The 12,006-nt window shown below is 43.1% G+C and overlaps 1 protein-coding gene across 1 annotated transcript in view; it reads right to left on the bottom strand.

Moving 5' to 3' along the window:
• The window catches only part of axin2 (axin 2 (conductin, axil)), a gene marked incomplete at its 3' end in the record, with an annotated part of 33,715 nt that overhangs the window by 305 nt on the left and 21,404 nt on the right, over positions 1-12,006 (bottom strand). The gene's annotated exons all lie outside the window — the stretch shown is intronic.

Genomic DNA, 12,006 nt, shown 5'->3' with positions numbered 1-12,006 from the left:
TTCACCATTTAAATGCTATTTTACTGCCCATAGAAGCGTCCCCATCGTCGGTGCTCTGGTGATTCATATTTCATTGTGTTGCAGCAGGAGAGTGTGAGTTGCGTCATGGCGTTGCAGCCTATGAGACGCGGATTCCCCTCCACAAACAGCACTAACGAAGCTTTATTAAAGGCTACCAGACAAACGAGCAGCAGGTAAAAACACCGCCGCTCAAATGCAAAATCAGGCTATCCTTCTCCAGGTTGATGTCATTAACAACTATATAGCAAAAACTGCAGACACAACCTACCCCTGGATCAGATCCGCCAGGTGCACCGTATTACTGCTGGCCGGTCCATCCGAAATACGGCCGGTTTATTCTGAGAATATCTGCTTGAACAGGCTGCCACCTGGCGGGCTGAGGTGAGGGATGCATCCCCACTGAGCTCAGAGGCGTCTGTATGCACAGCCACCTGTAAGCTCGAGGTTATTATTACAGATCCTGATCAGTGGTGAAGGGATCCATCTAGTGGACACTGGTGCTTCAGACACAACTAATACTACGGTAAACATCAACTATATCTGCTGACCAAATATAAGGAACTTTTTTCATTTTCTTTCTCTTAATTCCCTTAATCATCACATAAACGTTATTTTCTCCTTTGAGTAACGTGCTATAAATACAGCTTGCCTTGCTCTTTTCCGCATGTAGATCGTATTCACAATGTTTCCTATCAGAACCCTAAAATACAGGTGAGTTAGTACTCATTATGTTTTAAAGGCAATATTTATTCTTATTACATCTAACTGAGATTTTGTAGTGCAGTTCATGTCTTGGTTTGGTGAGTCATATTTCATGAGATGGCTTTACAAATCTTTAAATAGAGCCTTTTGTACCGCAATTTAATTCGCAAGTTCTATATAAATATATTATATATATATATATAAAATAACACTGTATGATAATCAAAATATGTATATTGTTTCCAAAAGGGTTAATTTCTGCTTGAATCATCATCAGTTTTCTTGTTCCAGTGAATGTGCTTAACCTATGAGAGCCCTTCATTTCAGCAGTATTACAACTGTTTAGGAATATACCTTATATGTCATTAATACATGCAGGTGCAATTTAAATGGTTTTACAGCGTGTTAATACAAATGATTCCATTTATACATTGTGTTCTGTTAGACGCATTAAAGCCAGCTGTTGAGTTTATGGTCTGTCAAAAATGATTTCCCCAAATTGATTACAGCTATCTGACTGCAAAGTGTGCATGCAAACCATATCTAAATCCATTTGTTAACAGGCAGGATGATGCATTGCAGAGCACCTGAAGACCCTCAGGGACCCTGCTGATATTGGGGAGGACATTGATGTCTGGGATGTGGATTAGCAGCACCACCTTCAGGACACACTGAGCACAGTCATATTAGATGTGATTTATGAACTATGGAAAGGGAGGGTGAATATCACCTTCTTTTGAGGGAAGGAAGCTTTCACAATTTGCTGTCTGAGCTGGCAGTCAACCGAGGTGCAAGCAAGATACCTTCCTGCTGTGAACGAAGACTTTCTATCCTCTCCTCACACCTTGTGAAGAGGCCACGATCACGTCCAAACGTCACAAAGATCCTTTCCAGTAGAAGTTATTCAAATGAAAGAAAGGATTGAGGAGATATATTGATTTTCAAACAGTCATTGCTGACCTTGGAAACTGGGCAAACTCCATCTGTGTTGTATGATGATGTGTCTTAATGTTGTTTATTGTGGTGTTGCTGATGTTGTTGTTGTATAGGGAATATGTCATTGTGTTTTCATACTATACGGTGTTAATTTACTTAACAGAGGCGTTATTCTGTTTTCTGCTCAGGGACTACAGATGTAAATTAGCTTATAGCTAACACTGGTACAGCTAAGACGCTGTGCACTGTCCCTGTCATTCAAATTAATAAATGATCGAACACCTAGTGACAGTTTTCGTCATGTCGTTTGTATTTTGTTTTTTTCTATGAGAGAGAGATGTTTTTATACAACATGTCATACTAAAATAAAGACAAGAGTACGATGAGGATGTCTGCATAATGGGTACATCGTTACTGTCTCAGTGTCTCTGTCGTGTCCTAGAGGTGTCAAAAGTAAAGACAAATCAAGAAAAAGAAAGAAACTGGGTCAATTATCACTTATATAACGCGGGCTTGGTCTTTTTGTAAGGATTCGGTAGCTCCCTCTACCTCTCAAAAGTTATCTAACAGTATGATTCACATCAAAGCACTCAGGACCCCTGCTGCTCAACTCAAAGGCCAGACGGCCCATCTCCACTCGGGAGCTCTAATAACCATCCCTTTATGAAGTTCATAAAAAGCCACTCCTCAATGGATCGCTGCATATGGCGGGCCAGGCTAATAGCTGGAAAAGTAGCACAGACCGCCACCTCGCTTGGACTCCTTTGAACTGAACCGTATGCAGATTGAACAGGGGGGGCGACCATATGCATGTTTCTGTGTGTATTTGAAAGGAGGAAGACTCAATCTCTCCGTGTATATGTGTGTCTGTGTGTGTATATGTGTGTGTATATGTGTGTGTAAGTGTGTCCTCGTCCTTACCCTGTCACAGCAGGGGTGAGACATGAAAGGCTTTCTACAGTGTTTGGTAATTGCAAAGACCTCCGTTCTGCCTAAACAGCACAAGAGACGACAGCCTCATCAGGACACGGTCCAATCCGGACATTAACACATATACTGTTCAGATGTGCACACTCACCTTTGGGGCAGTTGACCAATCAATAGTCTTGATTGTGTAAAAGTACACAGAAGTATGTGTGTGTGTGTTTCTTTTCCGCACAGGCCTTTCTTTGTTGTGTGTAACCTTTTGATCTAAATGAAAAAAGGGGGCTTAGGTAGGCCAATGTGTTTGAGAGGGGAGGTTATGCTAAAAGGGGTAGAGGGGGGGGTGAGTTGCCACCTTTTCATGTAACCTCTCCTCTGTTCAGCTTTCTAACGAATGTCAACTCTGATAACAAAGCCTAATTTGCATATCATAATCCCCATCTCTCGACCTTCTGATCAGGTGTACTTGGAAGCACGGGCTGTGTTCTTTCAAAAAGAGAAAAAGATAGAGAGCAAAAAAAAAAACTCAGTTCACTTTGAAAGCTGTTTGAAGTTCTCTGCCAGAGTTCAAATAACACTAAAACATGTGCATGGCATTGAGTGGCTGATTTGTATTAAAAAGAAGAAAGGTGAAGGGATGGAGGGATGGAGGGATGAAAGGAGGCCAGAGAGGGGAGACTGAGGGAACTTTCAGGAGGTAGTGAGGCCAAAATCCTTTGGATCTGGTGTCACCACACATACAGATGAGCGGGGCCCTTTTTCTATTCACTCTCTGAACTTAGACATGATGCGCTAAGTACTCTGACCCCAACAAAATGATGCCATTCATCCCTCAAAATTAGTTTTTATGTTGCCTTACTATTGCTGGCAAGAAAATGGCAATGAAGCGTTATCTTGATTTTCATCTTCACCAAAGCAACTTCTTTCCTTTTTGTCCCTTTCTGGGATTCACAATAACAAAACAGATGAGCACAACTCCGCCAAGCTTCAGAGGAGCTGCTGCTGGGTGATGGCATAGCAACAGAAAGAGGCATGGTATGCTCGCTGCAGAGGTCAAGGTGTGTGTGTGTGTGTATGTATGAGTGTTATTAGCAACTCTGCATGTCATAGCAACAGATCCAAAGGTCACGGACCACCCCAACTGTGTGTTCACACACTTCCATCATCTAGCACCACACTGATCAACAGTGGCTGGACTGTTCATCCGGGGCGGAGGTTTTGGATGTCTACCAATACACTATGTTTCTGCCTCTTCTCTGTCGGACGCTCCTTCTTGGCTTGAACACTGCGTTCTCAGCAGCCTATGGTTTTCCTGAATCCCAGTTGTGAAGACCAGACGTCCTTTCCCATGAGTGAAGAGGGCCTCCAGCAGAGCTGCTTCAGCTCCTCCACATTCTCAGAGTCCTCCGTTTGGCCAGAGTTGTAAAGCCGGGCCCTGGGAGTCGCCCGCCTCCGCTCTGATCCACTCAGCGCAGCTCTGCAGCGGAGGCCGTCCTGCCAGCTCCTTTATCCCAGCTACCGCACACCCAGGGCGGGCAAAGCCAGACTGACAGTCCCCCGCTGCCTCCAGAGCCTCCGTCTCATTTCCCTCTGAAGCCGCCCACCACCCCTCTCAGCTTTTCAATCTTCGAAGCAATTAGAAGGAGATCCCTTTCTTTTGTCGTCTATCCGTGGAAAGAAGAAAAGCGAGAGAATGAGAAAAAAAGAAGAAGGAGGGCCAAGTTGTTGGTGGTGGTGGAACTCGGGCCTAGCTAGGAGCCACTTGTGAAGCCCTGGGTATTAGGACTCACATGGTTTGTTTGGAAAGGCTTCTCCAGGGGCCAAAGTGGGATTACGTTGCAGATTGCAAGTTCCCATGGAAGGGGCCTATACCAGCGAGGGCTTTGGTGGGTGGGTTTCAGGTTGGGGGCCATAGAAGAGGTCTTTATGAGTTTGGGGTCTGTCTGAATGGAAAGGGCCAACTCCCAGCATGCTAGCCCTCCATATTAGATGGACACAGAGAGGCTATTGAAGTTACCCAGACATCCCCCCTTTATTTCTCTCCTTTTCTCTCCCTCTCTCTTTACTCTTGAAGGCTTAGCTGTTTGCCAGTCAAGTAAAGAGTAAAAGACTGTTCTGGGGGCTGAAATGAATCTTGTGTTCATTTTTTATGATGAAAATACCATCTGTGATTTTGCGCAAACATAATATGATATGACTGTTAGACGCTTCACGTCCCTTCTAGCCTTAATGTCTGACATTTGAAGCCATGGCTCCTAGAGTCCCTTAAAATATTTCAGTTGATTTAAGCCGGGATTTATTGTCTGAAATCATCTTTTTTTATATGATTGTATGTTATCTCAATCAAGCATGCTTTTTTAACAATCAAAGTACTTATCAACTAAAAGGACTCTATAAGGAAAGGACACAAGAACGAAAGACGATCGTAAGAACACAGAACGAGGATGAGAAGGACGTGCGGGACTCTGCAGAGGCCTTTGAAGCTGCATCATAAAGAGTGATCAGATGCTGGAGAGCATCATTTAAAACTGTCAAGGAAATAGCAGAAACCCAAATGTGGAATGTTGGAAATGTGATTCCTCAACTTGGTGCTAAAGCTCCAACTCTGTCTCCTACAAAATAAAGTTTCCATATAACTAAAATGCTCTCTCAATTATGTTTCGAGGGAAATATATTTTGGTCCAGATCAAACGGCTGCAGTTTTAAGCAGTTTCAAACACGTGGTTAATGAACAAAACAAAATGCAAAAACAAGAGAGGTTGGGCAACAAAAGTACTTAATTAACACAGGACAAAAACAGCAGTCTCCTGGATGAAAGCCTCAACCACCACCTCATCCATATACAGACTTCCGCGGACCTCAAAACGTAATTCAAAATGCAGTTTCATTGTATGGGGATGTCATTTTTAGGAGACAGGGCTGAAAGCTCAGTGTTCAGAAAACAGAAGAAGGCTTTGAAAGCTGAAGAAGTTTAAGAGGATTTGAAGATTTTCTCCATAGAGATCCCATTCAAAAAAAATTGCAAAAAGCTTGATAATTCAAAAAGTTTAAAGGTTAGAAACATGAAAAGTCATAGTAGGCATGTCATATATAGTTGAACGGTTTCTGTAGCTTAAAAAATGCAGAAGAAGAAGTGTGCCAAAAAACATACGGAAGAAATTGTTGGAAGAACTAGAAAATATTGCAAGACATTTTGACAGTGTAGCTTCTACTGCCCGAAGACGTTGCAATATATATATACGCTAATATTACCAGTAGTATCATTGAGGTTCAATTGAGATATCGCTTTTCGCTGAATCAGTATTCCAACAATAATGGGTCAAATCAAAGGCCACAGACTACAGTTTGCTAATGAAAACATACCCCATTTCTGCTGATGATCTAGTGCACACTAAATATAAAGCACACAGCGTCTTCAGTGTTTACTCATAAGAGAGCAAAACAGATGAAATAATAGACATAACTTAAAATTATGATGAGGACATTTCACTCAATATGACCCAATACTTTTAGGTTTTATAAGAAACTTTACTTCAGGCTGAGTATGTGTAACCCGTCACACTACAACTTCTGCAGCAACATATGAATCAGCATCATCACTCTCCAGATGTCTCCCCCTGCCCTTCAATCTCTCCTGTCACCTATAACCCCCCCCCCCAGTACCCCATCAGTCTCTGTCTGCAGACCAAACAGCCTCGCTCCCCATCTACCCTCCCCAACCCCCTCCAGCCATATCCCTTTGAGCTGTGCCGCCGCAATGCATAAATACATAAATCTGGTGTCAGTGTAGGCATTAGTCTCTGTGTGTGTGTGTGTGAGTGTGTGTGTGTGTGTGTGCGTGGTGGGGGATGTTGACATATAGACGATGGGCCGGCCACCCCACAGGCAGACCCCTTTCATGTGTCATCAGATCACAGACGCTCAGTGTTTACACACCAGACCCATCCAGACACACAACCAGACCCCCCCTTTCGGCCCCAGCCGTGTCCCCCAGAATCTGTCACCCTGGCTGGGGAGGCTCGGGGACAAAAGGCTGGGAGTCAACCTGGCGGTGGTGGTGCCAGACTGGCTCTCTGATCTGACCGACTGCCGCAGACCTGATGGGAGATACGTCCAGGGGTCGCAGGTCAAAGAAGTCATAAAAAAAAGTCAGCTGACCTCCTCTTGGCTCCATCTCAGCCGCCCTCCCCCCAAACACTCGCTTGATTTAATGTGGTGTAATTACAGCGATTTGAATGTTAAGTCATTGAACCTTACATGGTTACTGAGCTCAATCGGACAGAAGTCAGGCCACGAGAAGCATCGTTATTCCAGCGCCAGCGTGTGATTTCATGGGCAAGAGTAACCTTTATAAAGCACTTTCACATCATTACCATCATCAAATTACAAACTTCTCAGAGCGTCACACAAGAAACTAGTGGTGATGGATGGTTAACGGAAGGAGGCGAACACAATAATGATTTGGACAACGAGTTACAGTTTTAAAGACGCATCTCTCCATCAGCGTACTCAAAAGTGATGAAAAGGTAAAAAATAAGTGCAAAGATAACATCTCCACAGATTCCATGAAACAGTTCAGAAAGTTCTGCTGTAATAACCACAAATCATTTTCTCCCTTCCTGAAACAAAAAAAAAAAAGGTAAGAGGAAAAGAGACGAAAGGCAAAGAGCAGAAAACAACAAAGCTAAAGGAAGCATTTTATCCTGCTGTGTTAAATTGGGTGTGACTACGAACGATTCGGAGGTTCTGAAAAGGATGAGAAAATATACACACACACACACACACACACGCACACACGCAACAAAAACAAATTAACATCTAAAATGCTCCGGTTCGTTTCAACCGTTCACTTCAAACCGTCATCAGTGCTCTAATGGGGGCCAAGTTCAAAGCTCCACTAGACTCCCGCAGCTTCGCTGAGATGGAGGAACAACACTTTCAGCTCCCTCTCCCTCACTGTGTTTGTTTATCCTTTGCTTTCCGCCGTCTCTTCTCTTCCATCTCTCTTTTGTTGCTTCCATCCTTTATTTTTCCTTCCCCTTGTCCTTTGAGAAGACCCCTCACCTCTATTCAGCCTTCGAGTCACCTTGTCTTATGTTAGTGTCAATATTTGATCCTGCGGTACATTCGGTTCTCTGCAGCCCTTTTGTTCTTGCATTCACCCTCTTTGCATCTCGATGCAGCTTTCATCACTTATGCCACGTCTTTCACATTTGACAGACATTGATCAGTACGCGGCGGCGGGGATGCTGTCCTGGTGTAAGTGTGTTCAGAAAGCCTGGATCCAAACAGAGCCTTGAACAGCACGCTCTCAAAAGACAACCACTGGTCCGAGATAGACGAGCTCAGCGCTGGCCTGCAGATATCTACCAGGATCAAAAACCCTCCCCTGTCTCCCCCTATTTCTCTCCCCCCCCCTTTTCTCTTTCGAAGATGGCACTTCCACAAATGTTTAACTCCAGCTATCTGCTCATTAAGAGGTCTTCAAAGCCTTCCATTGATGTAAAAAGCATCCATTTGAATTTGTAATCACCCTTTGCTGTACGGCTGCTGCGCTCAGCGTAATTTCCCCCGGATTTTCTGATAGCCGGCTCAAAGAGCTAACAACCCGTTTTTTCCTCTCCGAGTTGCGGGAGAGAGAATGAAAAGGACTTTATCGAAACTTTTGGAAGCGGGGAGGTGCGTATTTGTGAAGGTCTCGGGTTTGTTTATATATGCTGACAAAGAAAGTAAGAATATATAGAAATTCACGCTACCGACAAGGCTCACAAGAAGATAAGACAGTGAGAAAAACCCACTAGAGCTGGATACGGTTTGTTTGAAGATTAAAGTTCTGTCGTCATCATAGAACAGGCTTTTTCTTTTCTTGAAAGAGCCAGAAATTGGTTTGTCTATAGGGAGCGCCTTTAACTGATATTGCCTTTAATGGTAGGTATTTATTTTTAACATTCCACCGCACAAACTTAAAGGTGTCTGAGGCTGTGTGAGCAAACACACTTTGCCCACATGATGCATTTAAAAAGAATGCCAGGCAACACATTCAGTAGCGACCTGCATGCATATTTAGCTCAAACATCCTGTGTGTTGAGAATGATGGAGAGCCAAACTCTGTCACTCCATCACAACACCAAGAAGAAGAAGAAAATACTAGAAAAAACAGAAGAAGCAATCCGTCAGATCCTTGAGGCAGGAGAACATACCTTTGCATCTGGATTTCCTCAAGGGAAGGAAGTGTTTGAAATCTAATACATAAACATTATTCCCCCGACTCGCCAGTTTTCCCTTCACCTGCGGAAAAAAACGGGCTCTTCTTCTGAGCCACTTTGGGGAACTTTTCCACAACACAGTCCTCCTTCAGTAGGTTCAATAAGAGGACTGACTGGGATTTGGCTCCTGCCATGTTTCATCAAACACACTTGTCTTCAGCCATTGCAGGCCTGTCTGTCAGTCAAACAGCTCCTCATAAATAGCACTTTCCTCAGGTTGCCACTGCTGTAGATATTAAGTGAGCCCAGTACAAGTTTAAAGAATTTACTGTTGAATTCTGAGGACTTTAAGAAGCTAAAGACAACTGGAAAATATGGCTGACAACCTGTTAATGCTAATACAGAACCACCAATGCTAATACAAAACTAACATTGAAGAACCAGGGTGTCGGCTTTATGAGGATTTACTGGCAAAGATGTAATATGATATTCATAACTATGTTTTCATTAGTGTATAATCACCTGAAACAAAGAATTGTTGTGTTCTTGTTTTGTTTTCGACATACGGAGTAGTTCCTCTTCACGGAGTCGGCCATGTTGCTACAGTATCCCAGGACGGACAAACCAAACGGGCTATAAAGAAGGCCTTTTTACGTTTTTATGTTACCTGAAGGCCACCGTGGTTTTCCGACACGTACATGTCGGAGGGGTGAGGGAATAGAGGTATAGAAGAGATATACAACCAGCAAGCCGAGGCGAGGGTCAAGATTTGCAGCTATCGCTACCTAGCTAACTTGCTAGCATGCGCTGACTGTAGGGATGGGTATCGTACTAGCACTCTTATCGATACTGCTTATCTGTCCGGTTCCTTATCGATACTGTTGTCGGTTCTTTTTGATTATTTTGTGAGAAAAATAGACGATTAAATAAAAAAAGATTCAACATTGGTTTATTATTCTTGTATGTAAAGAAATACTCGTTCTTGAGCAGCAATGCAAAAAGTTTCAAAAACCTTTAAAAGACATTCGCAGCTCAACAATTAGCTAAGCGATTAGCTTTAATTTATTAGCCTATGCTTATAAACAAACTGTATGGAATCGCTAACGTTAGCTGCAGTGGACAGTCTCACATACAGTCTAACGGTGGTCACACCGCTAATGGCTAATGTACGTAGGTTACATTATGATGCGTTCAGGGTCTGTTCAGTGAAAATGAGTATTGGGTGAAGGTTAATTATAATTTATCACGATGTGTTAACGTGTAATCTTGTACAATGTAGTTTTGGTGAGAAGTTTGAAAAAATACAGTTGCTTAAAGGAGATGTTTTCAGAACAACTTAAATAGATATTAGAGAGGGAATTATGACCTGTTTACACGAGCTCTAAGCAGCTTATAATACATCATTAAAACTACTAATGACTTAAATGAAAGGTTTGTTTTAATCAATAAAAAAACAATCTTTTAGTTCCTAATCATTTGAATTGTGTGTTTTTATGAAGAGAAAAACACTACAGATGACCGTTCCCATTTTTCTTTTGTGCTGATCTGATCTGTGATCTGATCCGAGTCTCTGATCCGGGATACAATCTGAACCTTGAGTTTTATGATCTGTTGCAGCACGAGCAAGTTTATGTAATTATAGTAACAATCATTGGGATTCTAATTTCTATATTAATTTTAATACTAAACCACTAGTAGCCTACTCAAACTAATACTAAAATAATACAAATAGTAATGTTATGCTAATGCTAAGACCAACACCAGTGTAAATAGTGATTGTGTGTGTGTGTGTGTGTGTGTGTGTGTGTGTGTGTGTGTGTGTGTGTGTGTGTGTGTGTGTGTGTGTGTGTGTGTGTGTGTGTGTGTGTGTGTGAAAGAACTGATGGCAGACATGTCACCAGGACCATTGACTCCAACTTAATTCCTTCCTGATGGCCTTTTCTTCAAGCGCAGATGGAGACTAGGGGCTCTTGACCTCTGACCCGCACCACTAAATCACATCATTCGATGGCTGTGAGAGCCACGGGGTCCCGAGACTCCACCAGGCAGATGGGCAGCTGCCTACACACACACACACAGACACGCACGCACACACACACACACACACAACTACATTTGTGCACTACTCGACACATACACTGACACGTCATACTCAGTATACGGCCATGTTTTCACATATAGGACATGCAAAAAGCCACACACACCAATACACCTTTCTTACAGTCTTGCTTTCATGCACTTGCAGGGAAACAGATCAATGTGTCCACACACACACACACACACACACACCACTAAATAAATAATGTTCTTTTATATCTGTGTCTCAAGTATTCTCTGTCATCTGTGTCCTTTTACTCAGCCACATCACACGCTCTCTCAAGCTCTGTCCTACACTTTGTTTTTAACTCTTCTCTTCTCTTCTCTTCTCTTCTCTTCTCTTCCTCTCCTCTCCCTGTGATGTGGCTTCTCTGTGTCTGCTGAACACAGACTAGGAGAAAGAGAGAAGGAGAGATGAAGAGAAGCGTCGACAGCTAAAAGAAATTAAGACTAAGAAAGAAAGAGAGAGGTAGACAGTGAGAGAAACAGACAGAACAGGAAAAAGAAGGTCAAGACTCCTTTTTTATGTGGTAAAATCGGTTTCTACCTTTTCTTTGCCTCAACACAGCCCACCCCGCTGTTCTTTGTTACAAAAATATGTCTCACTCTCCACCATGCCAAACGAGGGCATGTCATTTACAGAACGTTTCGGTTCCAAGCAGTATGTTTCCTGCAGTAAATATGCTTATCTTACTGTATGATAATTGGTAGAAATTCAATTATTTCTCAGGGGTTTTCAGACCTGCTGCCACGCGGTATGTTGGTGAGCCTCACACAGTGACAAACATACCTTTGAAACTCAACTTTGAACAACTGCTTTGCATAAGAAGCAGGCGAGCAGAGTTGAAATGTGGGCTGGGTTCCCTCACACCAACGTGCTGCTTGCCCACGCTGCGCTCCTACGGAGGTCCTCCTCACTTTGTTGTCCTCACAGCAGGCACCTGCATTCCTGGCATAGCTGTCTCCAAAGTTTCAAGAGCAGCTCACTATCTGTGTGTCAGTCTCTGTCTCTCTCTCTCTCTCTCTCTCTCTCTCTCTCTCTGCTCAGAACTCCATTGCCTTGTTGCCTAGAGACGAAAAGCGAGCGAGAATTGGGACAACGGAGACAGAGAGGAAGAGG

The sequence above is a fragment of the Pholis gunnellus genome (assembly GCF_910591455.1).
Source record: "Pholis gunnellus genome assembly, chromosome: 17".
Taxonomy (NCBI): domain Eukaryota; kingdom Metazoa; phylum Chordata; class Actinopteri; order Perciformes; family Pholidae; genus Pholis; species Pholis gunnellus.
The sequence above is the reverse complement of the archived record's forward strand: the minus strand, read 5'-3'. Positions and strand labels throughout refer to the sequence as shown.